General features: G+C 35.2%; 1 protein-coding gene across 3 annotated transcripts in view; it reads left to right on the top strand.

The window, feature by feature from the left end:
* GRIA4 (glutamate ionotropic receptor AMPA type subunit 4) overlaps nt 1-21,516 on the top strand; it is a gene marked incomplete at its 3' end in the record, with an annotated part of 520,821 nt that overhangs the window by 32,050 nt on the left and 467,255 nt on the right. The window lies entirely within an intron of this gene.

The following is a 21,516-nucleotide window of genomic DNA, read 5'->3' as shown; positions in this document are numbered from 1 at the left end:
CCCAGGTCTGGGGTGCCCTATACGTGGTTTGAACCACTCACTCTCTGAGCACATCATATGCCCCTCCTCTTCTGTATCCCTTTCTAGGGGCATGGGTCCCAAGCTGATTGCTTCTCCTCCCTTCCAACCTGGTTTCATGTGGCTCTTTCTTTACAGCCTTGGTTGTAGAAGAGCTTTTCTTATAGTCCCTAGGTTGTTTTCAGAGTTGCTCCACATGTAGATGTATTTTTGATGTGTTCATTGGGTGAGGTGAGCTCAGCATCCTCCTACTCCTCCATCTTGATCTCCTTTCCAGTTGACAGATATTTTAAATTACAAAAGTAATGTGTCTGTTAGGTAATTTGAAAAATACAGTTATAACAACTAAACCAATTAAAATCACAGTAATTAGACTACCTAATAATAAATCTATGGATACTAGTTTTACTGTTTTAAAAACACTTATCTGTAAACTATGTTGTGCTTCTTTAAATTAACATTTTATTTTAGGCATTTTCTCAATAAATATTCAAAGATACTGTTTTAATGACCAACTAATAGTTTAGTCTATGGAAGTTAATAATGTACTTAACTAATATTTTATTTTTAAATGTTTTTATTTTTTCCAGTATTAACGAATATAAATAACAATTTGACCATATTTCTACTTATTTCCATTGGATATATTTCTAGAAGAACTACTGGATGAAGGAGCATACACATTTATAGGCTCTTGATACATACTGTGAAATTGCTTTCCAAATAGACAAACATGACCATCAACAGTGTATGATGATACCCTTTTCATCATAATGCATATTAATTTTTATTCATTTTTTAATTAGATGGATGACTGGTCATAGCTAATTATTTTTATTTTGTTTTGCTTTGTTTGTAATGTATTTTTAATTACATTTCTTTTGCTTAATTTTTCCTTTCATATAACATGTAAAAATAAACATGTTTTTAAACCTCAAACAGAACATATTTTATAGCATTATTCTTATCCTAATTATCATTTTTATTGTAAATTACTATGTTTAAAATTATGCAACTTTGCTTTGTAAGTGCAATGAGCACTTACAAACATTTATGTGTGTTTACTTATCCAGTATTTGTTACGATAATATTGAAGAAACTAAAAGTAAAATAAAATAGAACTTTGATTTATCATTTAAATCTAAAACTTTATTAGCATTTAATGAGTAAGTAACATAAAATAATTATTACTTCTTTTTTAATACAATTCTGAAATTAGTAACTATATTAATTTTTAATCAGAATTTAATTTTTATAGAATTTAGATCGAGTGGTCATTTAACCTAAATTGTTGTATTACATTAGGCTTTTGCTCTCTATTCACCCTAGCCGTTATTGTCTCTTCTGAATTTGTTTCCCAGTTCAATCTGGTCACTAATGTTTATTTTAGCAGTTAAATGAGCAGAAAATTGAGAGGAATTTTTCTGCTTAATGGTTTAGCTGAGACTAGTAATGAGAGCAATTAAATGGCAACACACATGGCAGGTAAGAATCTCTGATATGGGAGTATTTTTTTTTAATCTCCAAAGAATCCTTGAATACAAGAGAGAACATATATTAACAAACATATGGGCCAGCATATGATATCATTCTATGTCCACATGATTTTGATCATGTGGATCCTATGGGCCCTGTTGTGATGTCATTCACCAATTTCACTTCCAGTCCATAGAAAGTTAGCCACCTCTCTATCCTTCTGTACCTTATAGTAGGAAAAATGTTCTCCAGTGCGTGTTGTGTTACTGGTCCACAAAGCAGTGTTACCTGTATTCTATTTCTTGTAAAATACAAAATTGCCCTTTCCAACCCTTCTTTCACAGGAATCCACATTTGAGGGAGGAGGAGTGGGCAGCAGACAAGAACACACATTGCATCAAACAAAGTCATCCATCCATCCTGATGGAAACCAATTATTCATGAAACGAAATTGCACACTTTGACTGTGTTAACTATTATGGTGAAATTCTGTCCCTGCAGTTGGGTCACATCCAGCAATCCTTGGAAAATTAAGGGGTGATCCTTGTTCCTAAGTAGGGCCCTCAACCTTGACAGTCATAAAAAAGCCTCAAAGGTATTAACCAGACCATATCATCAATATTCTCAATTTTTATGCAAATACATAACTGGCAGCAGAAGTCCTCCCCACCTACTTTACCAGTTCCTAAAAAGTTCTGGAAAAGAACAGATGTGTCTAAATTGATCTAGACCACATGTCCTAGATCCTAGGTTTAGGTTATCAGACTTCTATTAATTCCAGATAAGTTTGTATTATATTGTTGAATCAGACATACCTAGCTTAAAATATTGTCTATTTTTAATTTTGATGCAAAGTCACATCCTCCATATTCTATAAATATTTAGGTAATTTATTTAAATTAAAGTACAGCATTTTATATTTCTTCCTATGATTTTTGTTTTGAATACAGATCATAGTTCAATACAATATGTTTGATATATTTACCATTTTATCTGCTTCATGCTTTCTGAAAATATTGTGATAAATATTCAAGGGAATGATAGTAATATCAATGTACTATAGGAACATGAAAAAGATAAGATACTGTAAAATTTCTTTAAAAATTCTTCCCTTTAGGAAATGTTGATGTCTACCAATTGTCAACAGTCATTTAACCAGTTACAAAGCCCCTGTCTTTTCTATTGTGATCCCATGTTTCCTTATGATTTACTTAGAGATTTTAAAGAGATTCTACAATAAGCTCTGCTGAGGTACCAATAAACTAGGTGTACCTTGTTTCCCTGGTCTCCTTCAGTGGAACTGGTGGAGATCAGCCTTACTGTAGTAACATAGGTAATACTAGTAGTTATAGAATTAGAAGTAAGACTATTTCTAATATTGTGTTGCACACAGTTATTCCTGCTGCAGTTTAACTGAGTTACAAATATGATTGATGTCAGATATAAAAGTAAGTATGAGAAGAGTTCTGCTTGTAAAGATTTTCAAAGGAAATTACTGAAAACCTTATTGCTTGTGCCAAAGCTGAAGAATGAAAAAATCCAGATATGCTCCTTGGCAGGGAGTCAACTGATTTGGAAAGAAAGTGGGAAGAAATAACAAATGCAGAATGCAGCTGTCCATTGCCTCAGGCCCTGTTTATACCCTCTTTCAAGCAAGTGAATAACTAAAGCACCCAGTTCAAAGAATAAGGAGAAGATTCCAACAGCATCTGTTTAAACAGGGAAGGGAAATAAAAGACACTATTTGGGGGCAGTCAGCACTATTTTGGACAGTTAACAGGAATGGATGGAACTTCTCGAAGTCAGAAATAAAGTGTATAAAAAATACAAAAGCAACAAAGAATATCATGGTAACGCTAAAATTTCTGTTACATTGACAAAAGAGAATATAGCATGCAAAGGAAAAATGAGGAGTATTCAATTAAATATATATCCTAAGAAATTAGAAGAAAATTAAAAAGCAGGTGTTTGAACGTTTAAGAAAATTTAAGAGACCATGAGATCTAAGAAAAAAATTATGAGTAAAGAAGGAAGATACCTCAAGAGATGAAAGGGAGCTGGCAAAATTAAGTAAAGCATTTGATTAGAAAAGTAAAATCATCTCAAAACTTAAACCTACTTTAGCAACATCAATAAGTAGAATTAGCAATTTTAAAATAAGAAGGATACAGTGGAGAAAATATCACACACTTTAGAGCTACAGAACCAGAACCCAAGTAATGATAGATTACTAAGTAATGATAGATTAGCTATTGTAGCTATGGAAGATAATGTTGATCAAATATATAAATAATTGGAATTTTTGAAGATGGGGAAAAAAATCCAAGAATGAGTACAAGGAAGTTCCAGATAATGCAACAACGTTCATCTGAAGTTCTGTGTAGAAAGAGCTTGTTATATTCTGTGAGATAAAACTCACATTTTATGGTAAGACAAAAAATATTTAAACATAAAAAATTTTCTCAGGGGCTTCCCTGGTGGCGCAGTGGCTGAGGGTCTGCCTGCCGATGCAGGGGACGCAGGTTCGTGCCCCAGTCTGGGAGGATCCTACATGCCATGGAGTGTCTGGTCCCGTGGGCCATGGCCGCTGGGCCTGCGCATCCAGAGCCTGTGCTCCACAATGGGAGAGGCCACAGCAGTGAGAGGCCTGCAAGCCACAAAAAAAAAAAAAAAATTCTCTGCCCTTTGGCCTCCTCTCTCCCTCCTAATGTGCATTGTGTATCTTATTATGCATTGACCAAATCTCTCCCATCAGCAGAAACACCTGCTCAACCATAAAGAGCAACATTCTCCTAGCATCAAAGGGCAACTCCTTAAAAGACAACATACATTCTTGATCTTGTAAGGGGCCACAATGACATTTAGATGTGGATCGTATCAACTGTCAATAATATTATATCCCATTTAGTATACAGCCCTCTGATATTAACAAATTGACGGATAAAAACCATATGATAATCTCAATAGATGCAGAAAAAGATTTTGACAAAATTCAACATCGATTTATGATAAAAACCCTCCAGAAAGCAGGCGTAGAGGGAACTTACCTCAACATAATAAAAGCCATATATGACAAACCTACAGCCAACATCATCTTCAATGGTGAAAAACTGACACCCTTTCCACTAAGATCAGGAAAAAGACAAGGTTGCACACTCTCACCACTATTATTCAACATAGTTTTGGAAGTTTTAGCCACAGCAATCAGAGAAGAAAAAGAAATTAAAGGAATTGAAATTGGAAAAGAAGAAGTAAAGTTGTCACTGATTGCAGATGACATGATACTATACATAGAGAATCCAAAAGATGCTACCAGAAAACTACTAGAGCTAATCAATGAATTTGGTAAAGTAGCAAGGTACAAAATTAATGCACAGAAATCTTTTGCATTCCTATACACTAATGATGAAAAATCTGAAAGAGAAACTAAGGAAACACTCCAATTTACCATTGCAACCAAAAGAATAAAATACCTAGGAATAAACCTACCTAAGGAGACAAAAGACCTGTATGCAGAAAACTATGTGACACTGATGAAAGAAATTAAAGATGATACAAACAGATGGAGAGATACACCATGTTCTTGGACTGGAAGAATCAACATTGTGAAAGTGACTATACTACCCAAAGCAACCTACAGATTCAATGCAATCCTTATCAAACTACCAGTGGCATTTTTCACAGAACTAGGACAAAAAACTTCACAATTTGTATGGAAACACAAAACCCCGAATAGCCCAAGCAATCTTGAGAAAGATAAACAGAGCTGGAAGAATCAGGCTCCCTGACTTCAGCCTATACTGCAAAGCTACAGTAATCAAGACAGCATGGTACTGGATCAAATACAGAAATATAGATCAATGGAACAGGATAGAAAGCCCAGAGATACAGCCATGCACATATGGTCCTTTGATAAAGGAGGCAAGAATATACAATGGAGAAGAGACAGCCTGTTCAATAAATGGTGCTGAAAAACTGGACAGCTACCTGTAAAAGAATGAAATTAGATCACTCCCTAACACCATACACAAAAATAAACTCAAAATTGATTAAAGACCTAAATGTAAGGCCAGAAACTATCAAACTCTTAGAGGAAAACATAGGAAGAACATTCTATGACATAAATTACAGCATAATCTTTTTTGACCCACCTCCTAGAGAAACGGAAATAAAATCAAAAATAAACAAATGGGACCTGATGAAACTTCAAAGCTTTTGCACAGCAAAGGAAACCCTAAACAAGATGAAAAGACAATCCTCAGAATGGGAGAAAATATTTGCAAATGAATCAACTGACAAAGGTTTAATCTCCAAAATTTACAAGCAGCTCATGCAGCTCAATATCAAAAAACAAACAAGCCATTACAAAAATGGGCAGAAGACCTAAATACACATTTCCCCAAAGAAGATATACAGATTACCAGCAAACACATGAAAGGATGCTCAATGTCACTAATCATTAGAGAAATGGAAATCAAAACTACAATGAGGTATCACCTCACTCCAGTCAGAATGGCCATTATCAAAAAATCTACAATGAATGCTGGAGAGGGTGTGAAGAAAAGGGAACCCTCTTCCACTGTTGTTGTGAATGTAAATTGATACATCCACTATGGAGAACAGTATGAAGGTTCCTTAAAAAACTAAAAAATAGAACTACCATATGACCCAGCAATCCCATTACTGGGCATATACCCTGAGAAAACCATAATTTAAAAAGAGTCATGTACCAGAGTGTTCATTGCAGCTCTATTTACAATAGCCAGGACCTGGAAGCACTCTAAGAGTCCATCGACAGATGAATGGATAAAGAAGATGTGGCACATATATACAATGGAGTATTACTCAGCCATAAAAAGAAATGAAATTGAGTTATTTGTAGTGAGGTGGATGGACCTAGATTCTGTCATACAGAGTGAAGTTAGTCAGAAAGAGAGAAACAAATACTGTATGCTAACACATATATATGGAGTCTAAAAAAAAAAAAAGGTTCTGGAGAACCTAGGGGCAGGATAGGAATAAAGATGCAGATGTAGAGAATGGACTTGAGGACAGGGGGAGGGGGAAGGGTAAACTGGGATGAAGTAAGAGAGTGGCACTGTGGCACTGACATATATACACTACCAAATGAAAAATAGATAGCTAGTGGGAAGCAGCTGCATAGCACAGGGAGATCAACTTGGTGCTTTGTGTCCAACTAGAGGGGTGGGATAGGGAGGATGGGTGAGAGGCACGAAGGAGGGGATATGGGGATATATGCACACCTATAGCTGATTCACTTTGTTATACAGCAGAAACTAACACAACATTGTAAAGCAATTATACTCCAATAAAGATGTTAAAAATATATATATACAACTCTCTGTCTCAAAAAACTTACATAATTGTGCTTTGACTTCTAACTGGTGTAACAGTTCTTGGAGCTTTCTGAGGTGCTATTCCCAGGTTATAATCCTCAATTTGGCTTGAATTAAATTTTCTGTTTCTTTCTTAGATGGATTATTTTTTTTGTTGACAATTCTAAGGAAAATTATCAAATATTGGCTGAGACATAGTCTGGTGTACTGTTTGAAATTAGGGTAAGGAAAGATTCCTACAGGGACTTCCCTGGTGGTTCAGTGGTTAAGAATTGTTCTTGCAATGCAGGGAACCCTGGTTCGATCCCTGATCAGGGAACTAAGATCCCACATGCCGTGGGGCAACTAAGCCCGCACACTGCAACTACAGAGCCGACAAACTCTGGAGCCCGTGTGCTCTGGAGCCCACGCTCCACAACTAGAGAGACACCCAGGCACTGCAACTAAGAGCCCATGGGCCACAACGAAATATCCCACATGCAGCAACTAAGATTGATGCAGCCAAACAATAAAGAAATTTAAAAACAAACAAACAAAAAACTAACACGATAAAAAAAGAAAGAAGGAAAGATTCCCACAAGCCATGAGGGGAAAAGAGGAAGATCACCTACAAGGTAAAAAAAAAAAAATCAGGCTGTTCTCAGACATCTTCTCACCATCATTAGCTGAGAGATGGCAATGTGATGTTATCTACAGGTATTGAGGGGAAAACTGTTAGTTAAGCATGTGTTACCAATTATATGGTTACTCAAATATAAAAGCAATATCAAAAATGCAATAAATCAGGACGTAAACCACCAATTTGCTCTTTCTAAAAATAATATTAGAGAATGTATTTCAATAAACAGAAAGTTTTATCACATACTTAAACTTAGTAGGAAATTTATGGCGTTGTAGATCTGGAGGTAAGTATAATTATTTAAATAGTAATTAGTCATAAAACTCTAATAATTATTGTTGAAAACTGGAAACAGGTTTAATTCTTAAAACAAAGTATAAAAATAATGTTAAATTAAATATAATTCATTGTTACCAGAAAACAATATTTTTCAAAAGTGGACACTAGAAAGTAAATTTCACAGTGGAGTGAGATATGATAACATACACTGTTAACAGTTAAAGGAAATACATTAGGAAATAAGCATATTATTTAGAATTATAAAGGTAACTACCAGTTACCTTCCAAAATAGATTAGGAAGAAAATATAAATACAATATTAATAATAGAGCATAATAGATCAGAGAGATAAGAAATAGAGCTATAATGGATTGAAAATATAATTAATTCTCCAGTTTACCTCAGCAAAATATCTCTGAGAATGTTTCAGCATTTTTACTTATAAGGTCTTTGAATACTTCAGTATAGGACTTAAATTCATTTAGAAAATAATGTTATTAAATTATTTCATCCATTCTTGGACTTTAATTATATCTTTAAAATGTTGTTTATTATTGTATTGTTCTGACAGTTCTATCTGACAGACAAGATTTAAGATAGAAAAATCAAGAACTTCGGCTTTTTTTTGTTATGTATTAGCATTGGCTTGTAAATGTGACCTTTTTCCTTGTCATATAAACTAAAAATCACCTATGCAAAAACAGCATGCCAATTCATAACAAGTTAGAGAAATTCAAAGAAGGATAAAAGTTAAACCGTGTGAGATTTCATACATGGGGTTTATCATATACTTCTAGTGAAAGTTTAAATTGGTTTACTTATTCTTTTTCTTTAAGATTTGTTTTTTGATGTAGACCATTTTTAAAGTCTTTATTGAATTTGTTACAATATTGCTTCTGTTTTATGTTTTGATTTTTTGGCCCGAAGGCATGTGGGATCTTAGCTCCCCCACAAGGGATAGAACCTGCTCCACCTGCACTGGAAGGTGAAGTCTTAACCACAGAACCACCAGGGAAGTCCCTGATTTACTTATTCTGAAAAGCAATTTTATTATTATTTTTATTATTTAACAAGAACTTTTAAATACTCGTAACTGTTGACCTGTAAATTAATAAATATTTCAGCAACACAGAAGTAGATTTCAGCATTATATATAATATTGAAAATTCAAATACAAACTAAATGTACAAATACAAGGTAATCATTACTGAAATAATGTCACCTACACAGTCAACTCATATGAAGACATTAAAAAGATAATGCCAATAATTTTGAACTATCTGAGAAAATAGCTATGAAAGAAGATAATATAAAACGTAGAACCTCAAAGACATGTATACTATATGATCTCAACGGTCCCCACTTAAGAGTTTTCCACTTTATGATGGTTCGAAAACCATACACACTCAGTAGAAACAGTACTTCAAATTTTAAATTTTGATCTTTTCCTGAGCTAACGATATGCTGTATGGTGTTCTCTTGTGATGCTGGGCAGAAGCAGTCAGCCACAGCCCCCAGTCAATCATGTCATCATGAGGTTAAACAACCAAGATAATATAACCCTCTTGTACCCACACAACCATTCTGTTTTTTACTTTCAGCACAGTATTCAACAAATTACATGAGATATTTGATGCTTTGCTATAAAATAGGCTTTGTGGTAGATGACTTTGTCCTACTGTTGGCTAATGAAATTGTTCCAATCATGTTTAAGGTTCCAAGCATGTTTAATGTTCCAAGCATGTTTAAGGTACGCTAAACTAAGCTATGATGTTTGGTATGTTAGATGTATTAAATACATTTTTCTTATGATATTTTCAACTAGCGATGGGTTGGGTTTATCTGGGTGTAACCCTATTGCAAGTGGAAGAAGATCTGTGTATAAAGAGAAGACATTTAGAAAAAAAAAAAAGAAAAAAGAAAAAAAAGTACCAAAATATTCACTGAGTCTTTCTGAGTGTTGGGAGAATAAATAAATGATGATTCATTAAACTGTTCTGCATTTACAAATGTTCCAAATTATAATTTGAAAATGGTGGGAATACTTCCTTTTATTTGTTTTGCAAGTCTCACCTATTTGGGAACTTTTCCATTCATCGTCTTCATGAGGGAAGCCTTGGAGTGTACAAATCTCTCAAAGAGTATTTTCTCAGAAGAGAGGGACTGCCAGATAAATAAAACAGTTCATCCTGTTTCCATGTAGTGGTAATCCCTAGCATTTACACAGCCCTTCAGGCTTCCTTATACTTAAAGCAGCTTCCTGAGAATGGAAAATAGGATACCAGTTATAATTACTTACAAGATTTAAATATTTTATTGTATAACAACTAAAGAGTATGAAAGAATGTTTCCATTATTGAAAAAGACTACACCAACATGAAACTTTTAAACATCCAAACAAAGAAAAACTTTAGAATCTCTGAGTGGGGTGGAAAGGCACTTAAAAAAAAAAAAGAATTCCTAGACTTAGCCTCTCAAATTTTGATTCAGTTGATCTAGAGTAGGGCACAGGAACTAGAATTTTTTTTATAATTTTTTTTGATGTGGACCATTTTTAAAATCTTTATTGAATTTGTCACAATATTGCTTCTGGTTTTTTGGGGTTTTTTTTTATGTTTCTGTTTTTTGGCCCTGAGGCATGTGGGATCTTAGCTCCCCGACCAGGGATCACACCCACACCCACTGCATTGGAAGGTGAAATCTTAACCACTGGACTGCCAGGGAAGTCCCAGGAACTAAAATTTTTTATGAGGGTTCTCAAACTATTTATTCAGAAGGTCCATGAAGCACATTCATTTTATAAATTTATTTATTTATTTATGGCTGTGTTGGGTCTTCGTTGCTGTGCGTAGGCTTTTTCTAGCTGGGACAAGCGGGGGCTACTCTTCGTTGCAGTGCATGGGCTTCTCATTGCAGTGGCTTCTCTTGCTGCAGAGCACGGGCTCTAGGCGCGTGGGCTTCAGTAGTTGTGGCGTGCGGGCTCAGTAGTTGTGGCTTACGGGTTCTAGAGCACAGTCTCAGTAGTTGTGGTGCCCGGGCTTAGTTGCTCCATGGCATGTGGGATCTTCCTGGACCAGGACTCGAACCCGAGTCCCCTGCATTGGCAGGCGGATTCTTAACCACTGTGCCACCAGGGTAGCCTGGCAGGTGGATTCTTAACCACTGCTCCACCAGGGAAGCCCAGCACATTCATTTTAGACTTTCAAATGACAAGCTGGCTTTTCCTGTAGAAATCTCAGAAAGGAAGATTGTATATAAATATTCTCACTAAAAATTAGCAGTGTTTAAATAATATACAAATTATCTTCAATAGGTCCCTGTTATAGCAAAATCAGATCAGTCAGTAGGGTAGATCCAATCTTAAAGTAGTGGCTATTTGAGCAAACATTTTGCAGTGTAATCAGTTGAAATTGGACATTTATAAGGAATCCAAGTTTTGTAAATTTATGTTAAAAAATGAAATTTCGGGCAGATCAATATTTCATCATGGATTTTTCTTATGAATTTTCAAGCAATTGATTAAACAAGAAAAAATAATTCCACCTAACTTAGGTAAACATAAAAACTCACAAAATATGCATTTTCATGCCTAATTTATAGTTCATGAATATACTATTCTGAAATGACAATCAGTATAAATATTATATTTCAAATGCTATTTTCCTCAAATAATGTTACAGTTTCATTTGGCATGCAGCGTCTTTGCAACATACAGCTACACTGAGTGAACTGAAGCAAACCTGCATCACAATTACCTGAGGTATTTATGAAAATGCACAGATATTCGTTAGACTCAAAAATTTTCCATATCACTGCAGTGTTTTCCTCTGCACACTTCCGTTTGGGGTTAAATTAATTTGGCTCAATAGATAGTAACAATTATAGTAGTCTGTTGTCATTTATCATTCCCACATCAGCTTTGCTGTAGTAGGAATTGCTTCAGTGCCAGAAGAATGAGTAATGCTCATCCCTGAGCTAATTAATGGAACTCTGTCACTTTACATCCAAGGTAGTAATTAAGTATTGCTGATGAAACAGGTTTAAATTTCACACACAAAGTAAGCCATTTTACAGACCTTTAACATATTTTGGAGCTTCCAGCAGTTAACTCCAGAATAAACAAATCTGTGCTAAGGAAATAATTATTGTTAACTGATGTAAGCTCAAGCTTTTCCCACCCTTTTTATGGGCAACAATCAAGCTTTTCAAAAGTTACTCATAGTATTCAAAAATATTTTACAAATATTGGAATAAATTTTTCTTTTCCTTAGTTAACAAAGGAAATAGCATGATTCTTAGATGTGTTAATGGTCTTCCATTGATTTACCCTTAGTATTATTGGTTGAGAACTGCTAACCTAATATTAAAAGTGATACCAAAATCTGAAGAATAGATGCAGGGGCTGGTTTATAACCAGCTTAGTCATCTCTAAGCCTCTTTAAGTTACTACAAAACTGTCTTTCCAGATCCCTTGGAAAATCTGCTCCAATGTGTCTCAGAGTATTCTGAATGCTGTAATACCTTTTAGGTTCAGGTTCATAATCAGCTACCTACTGATGGCATCCAGCAATGTTTCCAGTTTTCATCTGCTCATGGTAGTATACTCAACTGTCAAGTTGCCTGAGACATAAACTACATTATTGTACACTGCTCATAAATTTGTCAAGTGGACACAGCAACCTGAAGTCAAATCAAAGGAACAGCACAAGGCTTTTTATTTGTAATGTAGCACTTTGAATTTAAAGGCCACTATAGTTAAAAAAAAAACTGAACTAAACTTAAAAAAAACAGAAGAGTGTTGTGCAAATAAATAGCAATAAATAGACTCATACTTTAAGGATGAAAACTTAAAAATGGATTCTGTTACCTAGGACATATCCAGTACATTTTCACTGTGGCTTTATTGGTATTGTCAATCAATTGACATGACATATTGATTGTGAACTTGTAAGAGTCAACAGTCTTCACCCTTGACCTTGTCAATTTGCCTGACTAGGATGATACTTCAGAGTAAGTAGAATTGCATTCCATTGTTCCCTTCCACTTTCAAATATTGTTCATCTTCATAAGGATCTATTTGATACAACTTTGATATATTTTTGAGACTTTCTACTAAATAGTAATTCAAATTCTCAGAAAATTAGTTCATCTATTCTACTGAACAAGAGACTTAATTTTCATTGGAACAGTGGATGTTGTCACTCGTGTAGCTCAATGGCTATGTGAACTGAGAACTGGAATTAAAAATGTATCTCATGTTCAGTACTGAGAAGACAGCTCTCTTCTTCAGGAAAGATAAAATTTTCCTTTGAATATATGTGCCCTTTTCAACACTCAGCAAGTTTCTTCTGGATTTATATCTGTATTTGGAGAGCAAAATATTTCCTTTATTTAGAGTTAGTAAAAATACTGATATCTCATCAATAGAGTTACTTTATAGTCATTCAGTTTTGTAAAATCTATGTTTAGAAGGTATGGAAAATTCTTGAAGAGTATATATATTGCATCATAAACATAACACTTCAGTGTGTCTTGGACAGCCACAAAGTAAAGACAAGTGACAAGGAAGAAGCAGTGGATTACAGGACATAGAGAAAATGTGGACTCTATTCTTAGAAATATTAGAATCTGTTTATTATTTGCTGCTATAAAACTCTTCCTCTATATGGAAATTTCACCTTCAAAGGTTGTAACTTAAAGCAATGATTATGGGGTTAATGGTTTAAATAGTGACATGTATATTATGTGATAAGTGAACAACATATACAAAAATATACAACTGCGTATTGGACTTTCTGATTGAAGTTTGGCATGAATATTGCATTTTATTTAGTAAGTACATTAATTTAAGAGTCTAAATCAAAGTTGTCTATTTGAAAGGAATGTGTTTTGTTGTTTATGCAAAATTAGATTAACTTAAATATGAAAAGGAAAAATAAGATTTATATATTTAAAGAAAGTACAGATGGAAGGCATTTTCTCTGTCATCAAAAATAACTTTAGATTTTTATTATATCTTTTAATTTAAATATTTGTGTTTACAATTATTTTATCATTAAATGCCTCATTTTAAATTTTATTTTAGAGAAACTATTAACTAGCATATTTCATAAATATAGGAAAATTTAAAAGTTGAAGACTATTCATATAAATGTCATATGGTCTCAACTTACAAAATGTTTGTGTGTCTGGTCTTTCTTAGTTTCCAAGTAATCAGCAGTATTACTTAAGTATGTATAGAAATTGACTAAATATATATATTTCAACATTCAAGTTATGTGATGGACATTATCACCATGTACCAGAAAAGATTAAATTTATTAAACAATTTATATACTTATATACTTAAATTTTCAACTTAGTATTTACAGAGAGAAATAGTGATGAAAGCATCCTTTACCTGTTTGAAGAAAATGACAAAACTAATGTTATAAAGTACAAAGTGAGTTTCCTAATTTAAAAAGAGGTTGAAATTATTATTTATTTTTAGTGCTTACTTATGGGTATAGAAATGTTATACTTTCTGCTGTGAATGTATCTAGAAACCTGAAGCATTTATGCAGAGGTAAGATGCTGAGCTTGGACTAAATTGTCCTTTATCAAAAAGCATCATGATTTTTCATAGAGGAGTACCATTAATGCAGTAGGTATTATAATAAATTACAAATATTTGGGCTGAATAAATATTTAAGTGCATCTCTTTTAGGTTTAAGTTAAGATGTCTCTAGATGAATATGCTACATGCCATGAGTTTATAGGATAAAGAATGAAAGAACTGAATTTTCATTTTTATACTGAATAGATTTCTTCTTTTAAAACCTGTAGTCTACATTGTAAAAATAAGGTTCAGAAAAATAAGTAACTGATCTTTAAACAGAGTGTTTTAAATGGCCTGGAATTCATAAAATGATCTACTGTATTACAAAGTTAAATCTGAAGTGTGTCTAGGAAAAGAAAAGAGAAAGTTCACTATTTTAGATAAAAAGATGTGGGATTAAGAGGGGTGATTTCTGTGGGAACAAACTGGTGGAGGTCTATGAATTCAATATGCGTAAATTAATGCAGAAAGAAATAAGGGTCTGAAGGGAAAATTATTGACAAATAAAACAACAGGTAGTAGAAATTATTTTGGCTGTGATATTTCATATTGTCAAGAAAAAATTTAGAAGGATATAGGATTCAAGTATGAAATGAACAACGACTTCCACAAATCTTTGTTGAATTTTTGAAGGAAGTTTCTAAGAGATGTTGTCTATGGAAAAGTAGCAGAATGTAATAAACTCATAATTTCTTCCTTAATTGTGACTTGAAAAGTAGGTTGATAATTAAAACTCCTGTTGAATTTGAATTTGAAACTTTCAGGTCAAGATGATAGACTGAATTCACACATTAATCTCTTCTTCCAAAACCCTAAAAATGATATTCAAATAATTAAAAGATATAAATCCACATTGATGGAGGTAGTGGGGAAAGGCCATCAGTAGATCCCAAAATGTTCACAGAAACAAAGCCAAAAAGGAACCAATGAATTTAGCCAAACTCCAAGGAGATTCATGAAACAAAAATACCTGGAAGTTCCATAATATTAGTTCGTTCCTCACCCCCCATGTGACAGCTGCTTGGGTTATTAACCCAAATGTCACCTATGTCAACCCCCACACTTTTCCTTATTGGAAGAGATGGCTGTCACCATCAAAGGTAAAAGTGCCAAATACTCACTTTTGAAGAATCCCTTATATCTTGGTCACGAGCATTTGACCCAGCCCTGATAAGTTGGATGGGAGGAAGTCTTGAGAGACTTCTGGGGAAGGTTTTTCTCACTAAAGTAAAGAGTGTTAGGAGAAAACATCTTTTTCCTTTATCGTATTTGTCATGTCTACCTAGGATACCTGGAATTGCCACAGCCTTTTGGGACTAAGGGCTAAGCCTATGACCTCTTCCCTAAATAGCATCAATGAACTTATGAATTAACCCTGGAATAACCTACCTTCATATTTCTAGTTGTTCCACACTGTTTAAGGCATTTTATTTAATTATTGTGTTACTTCAGGCCAAAATTCTCCCAACATACAGCCTCAAATAAAACCTGTAATTGACAAACTCCTACCATGTCCAGAGTCCCAGTCAATTTTTTATTGCTTTATTCTAAAATATGAACAAATAGGCACCAGACTTTTGAGGAAAGCCTGTAACATAATATTAAAAGAATATCAGAAAAATAAATACCACAAGAAAAAAAGATAATTCGGTGAAAAGAACATAAATTTAAGACTAAAACCACTAATTATATCATCAGAACATTCTTTGTCCCTAGTAACTTCTGAAGTCACAAAAAAACTATATGTAATATGTAATATATGTATCCTGTTTAGATTCTGATTCAAACAGCCTTTTTAGGGAAAAAATCATTTTGAGATAAATAGGAAAATAAGAATATGGGCTGGATATTAGATGAAATCAAGGAATTAACTGTATACGTAAGATAAGGGCATCATATTAGATGGTGAAAATTTACGTACTTTTAAAGAAATTGATCCTTAATTCCTTGTACAGACTGATGTATAAAAATGATGAGATAACATTTTGTCTGGGCTTTGCTTTTAAATATAATCCAGCTGAGACAGGAGGAGCAAAAGAAGGGGAATATATAAGTAGTATGGTAAATTCTTGATGATTATGAAATTTGGGTGACAGGATATGGGAGTTAAGTAATATTTTTTGCAAGCATAGTTGCCCCTAGAGAAGACTTGGTTAAGGAAAGATGAGACAAGAGATTTTCTTGTCATTATAGGACTTTCTATACCACTTGATTTTTCTGAAAATCATACTCATATATTTCAATAATAAAAAAAACTTAATGAATTTATTCTAATAGAACCATTAAGGAACTGTAAATTTGAGGTGATAAGACTTTTAACTATGCAAAGTGTGTGTGCCTGTATGTGTGTGTGTGCACACCAAATGTATTTAAAAATATGAACTCAGTAGTATTTGACAAGGTTAAAAGAATGTGATGTGGCAAATCAGGCAAGACTTAACAAAGCAGATGAGATTTTATTTGTCATAGAGTAATAATGGGTCATGTACATTTAAGCTACTCTATACACAATTAGAAATTTGGCAGTCCACCATATCATCTTATATAACCCTTATAAAATATCCATTTCATAGGGTGGATAGGATGGGAATTGAGAATGCTAATAGACCAAAGTGAGGAAGTTAAGTTACGAAGGAAAGGGGGATCAGTCAGATCAATAGGACTAAACCATAGTAAACAAGTCCATAGTAAAGTGAAAGTATTGAATTTTTAGAGAGAAAAATTTTACTCTATACTTATTCTGAAGTAGAATTTTGAGAAAGATGGAAAATACTACATGGCAAAGCAAATTCTACATAATAAAAAAGGGATTCATAGAAAGGTGAAAGTAAATGATGTAGGAAAAAGTTGAACATTTCAGAAAAGATAATGGTTGAAGTCAGAAAAAAAGAAGTTACAGGCTGAGGCTGAGATTTCCTCAGAGTCAGTGAAAAGAATGATGGAGGGACATATCTATGTTCTTTAAACTACAGATGGAGGTATCATTGTAGTGGCACTCACTCTCTCACACTAAATCCTCTGCTGTTTACAGCTATGACACAGAAAGCAAAATACTACATAATAAAATGGTTTCTAGAAATTAGTGAACAAAAGCAATTTTGTCAAAAATGTTTACATAGCAGATAATACAAAGTGTCCTTATACCTTTATGAAGAAACATTGTTATCGAATACCAGTAATTATTATAAACATGTCTCTGAGAATGAAAAATCTTTAAAAGAATAATTGTCTTGAAAACCATAAATCCTTTATATCAAGTACATCAACTTACTCAACCAATTTTCAATATGGAGAAGTTTATATATCTTAAGTGCATAAGATTTCTGATTCAAAAGTTACTTGGCTAAGAAAATTCATTGTATTATAAAGCTCTCTTCAATATATAAATTCAACAAAAAGATCTCATTTTAGTAATAGAAATTGTCTAAATTCATCTATTTCTTCAACAAATATTCATTGCAAATCTATGTTCCAGGCATAAGAGTTATATAGATAAATAAGGCACAGTCATTACTCCCAAGGAACTCATAGTCACATGTGGAAAATCAACATGTAAATATGTTTTTTTTAATAAATTTATTTACTTAATTAATTTATTTATTTTGGCTGTGCTGGGTCTTCATTGCTATGCACAGGCTTTCCCTAGTTGTAGCGAGCAGGGGTTACTCTTTGTTGAAGTGCACAGGCTTCTCATTGCGGTGGCTTCTCTTTGTTTCAGAGCATGGGCTCTAGGCACATGAGCTTCAGTAGTTGTGGGACATGAGCTCAGTAGTTGTGGCTCATGGGCTCTAGACCACAGGCTCGGTAGTTGTGGTGCACGGGTTTCGTTGCTCCACGGCATGTGGGATCTTCCCGGACCAGGGCTCAAACCCCAGTCCTCTGCATTGGCAGGAGGATTCTTAACCACTGCACCACGAGGGAAGTCCCTGTAAATATGCTTTAAAGTGACAATTGCTTCAATAGACATCTGTATAATATGACATGAAAGTGGAGATAATAATAGTACTCACAGTGCTCAAGTTTTCATTCATCTTTGCTAGTAGGTTAGTGAAAAAACAAGAGTTCTGGAGCCAGACACACCAGATGGTGAATCTGGGCCCTTACTAGTTATAAATCATAACAATAATATTTACCTGGTAGGGTTGTTAGGAAGACTGAATGAAATGCTGTATGTATCACTAGCAGCACAGAGACTATCACATAGTAAGTGATTATTCCACTACTCAACAAATAATGTATTGAGTGTCTAGTGTACAGAGTGAACTAATCAAGATGTTGGGGATACCTTAGAGAAAATGTAGCCAAGGTGTTGCTTCCATAGCTTGTAGATTCTAGTGATGGGAGTGGTTAGGAGAGGTCTCTCATTTGAAGTCCATTTTTAGCAAAGATGTGAATGACTCAGAGTCAGACAAGTGAAGATTAGGAAAAAGAAAGTCCAAACTAGGGGCCCTGTGATAAAAATGAGCTTGTTGGTTTTGAAACAGAAGGAAAACCAGTGTTTCCAGCATGAAGACAGGGTGGCAAGTAAGAAAGAAAATGGAACAGATGAGATCCAAGAGTTATGGGCATGTAAGGACTTTGAAAACCAGAATAAGGAGCTTTGATTTTTATCTCAAGTTGGGGTAAAGCAGGAAAGCAACATAATCTGATGTATAAATTAAAATGATAACTCTAGCTATATTATATGTATTTTGTAGCTTTGATGCACATTGCCACAAATATTATTGGGCACTTCTGTGGCAGAACCAGTCGTCTTTTCTCTCTGTAAAATAACTTGCTAAAATAACCAATTAAAATCTTATTTTGTTAAACTAGTGTGATTTTATTACCCCTCTGTACAAGGCAGCAATATTCTGGTCTGTCTTCAGAGGATAAATCTTCGTGTGACCAAGTGGTTAAATCAGATAAGATGTCAAAGGGGACTCCAATCAAGATGGTGGAATAAGAGGGCATGGAGCTCACCTCCTCCCACAAATACATCAAAAATACATCTACATGTGGAACAGTTCTTACAGAATGCCTACTGAACACTGGCAGAAGATCTCAGACAGCCAAAATTGCAAGAAAGATCTCCACCTAACTAGGTAGGATGAAAGACAAGGAATAAAAAGAGGAATCTGGATGGGACCTGCACCCCTGGGAGAGAGCTATGAAAGATGAAAGGTTTCCACACCCAGGGAAGCCCCTTCACCAGTGGGGAGGTCAGCTGGGACAAAAACGTAACTTCAGAGACTCAGAGGAGAGTGCAGAAGCCAGTTTGCAGCAGGCAGTACCACACAGAAGGTCGCTGCTACCTCCCTGCACTCCCCAGTCCAAGACGTGCATCTGCTAGTGTGGGCAAAGGCTCAGTGCTGAAACTTGGGTTTCAGAGGACAGACCTAAGGAAAGGACTGGGATTGACTGTGTGGAGACAGCCTGAAGTGGCTGCAGTGTGATACAGGCTGCATCTAGGGGTGTACATGGAAGAAGACCAGGCCCATCAAGGAAGGGAAGCACCATTGTTAACAGGTGCATGAAGGGAAGGAAAGAGCCCCCCATAGTAGCCTTTTTCTCAGCACACTCTCAGCCAGCACAGCACCACCTATACGAGCTCTGGAATCCTGCACATGCCAGCGGGTTGCCCACATGCAGAGGCAGGGCTGAAATCTGAGCTGATTTCCAGGGACCATGTGACTTAGGAAGCAGGGATGAAATCTGAGCCCTCTCCCTGCAGGTGTGTGATCCACAGGTTTACAGCCTCTGGGGCTTTCTGCCGGACATCCCAGTGGCCTGCAGGTACTAGCATTAGCAACCGTAGACTGAGTGGGCACGAATATGTGGAGGTCATGCCAGGGTCTGTGCTGCTTCCATAGCTCCCAAGGCAGGTCCAGGTGCATGACTGCTGTCGTGGTACCTGACTTCAGTGGAAATACACCTACAATCTCTGGTGGATTTTTAAACACAACACCTCAGGGACACCAGGGCCGATTGCCTGCATTCCTATGGTTGAGGCAGGGCCAAGGGCAGTGCCAACAACAGTGCACTTTGTGAGCCTGTGTAATGGGTGACAGGCAACACCACAGAATGCAGTCCTCTGTGGAGAGCAGAGGATTACTCAGTGGCTCCTCTCACAAGAGGAGTGCTCCAATCCCACCTATGTCACACTGCAGCTCAGAAATGGATCTGGGGGTTTCTACTCCAACAACTAAGGAGCAGACCCTGCCCCTGGCAGGGCTGTGAAAACAACAACAGAGCAAAGAGGAGACTCCATTTAATATCCAGTGCAGGCTTTGGTAACAACAACACCAGTCACACCCACGATCAAGGAGATAAAGGCCAGCATACACTGAGGAAAGATGCAGCAGGCATCCATACTAAAAACAGCCCTCACACCAAAAATATTAAAGCCACTCATGCTACACAGGGATGCTTGCACATAAAAGCAGCCCTCCAAGACCTCAATGGATAACTGTTTCCCCCAAACTCATAGACTCAGTGAAATATAAGTAAAATGAAGAAGCAGAGGAACCACTCCCAATTAAAATATCAAGAAAATTCCCCTGAAAGAACAAACAATGAAAGAGACCTTTTCAGTCTAATAGATACAAAGTTCAAAAAGGAGGAAATGAAAATACTGAAGGAATTAAGAAAGGCTATTGATAGAAAAGCAGATTACTATAAAAAGGACTGAGAAACTCTAAAGAGGAACCAAGAAAACTTAGGCAACTCATTTGCCAAGACAAAAGCCAAGCTAAGGGCAATAAATAGCAAATTGAATAATGCAGAAGAATGACAAGTGATCTGGAAGATAGAATAATGGAAATCATCCAATCAGAACAGCAGACAGAAAGACAAATGAAAGAAAAACAATACAAGAGAACTATGGGATAATATAACACTTGCCAATCTACACATAATAGGGATCCCAGAAGGAGAAGAAAGAGAAAGGGATATCAAAAATGTATTTGAAGAAATTATGACTGAAAACTTCCCAAATTGGAAGAAGAAAACAGATATCTGTATATGGGAAGTACAGAGGGTCCCCCAAAAGATGAACCCAAACAGACCTATAACAAGACATATTGTAATTAAAATGGCAAAAGTTAAAGAGAGGATTTTAAAGGCAGCAAGAGAAAAAAAATAATTTCAAAGGAACCCCCAAAAGGCTATCAGCTGATTTCTCTACAGAC

The sequence above is a fragment of the Leucopleurus acutus genome (assembly GCF_964270905.1).
Source record: "Leucopleurus acutus genome assembly, chromosome: 8".
Taxonomy (NCBI): domain Eukaryota; kingdom Metazoa; phylum Chordata; class Mammalia; order Artiodactyla; family Delphinidae; genus Leucopleurus; species Leucopleurus acutus.
This window is presented reverse-complemented; position numbering and strand designations above follow the sequence as displayed.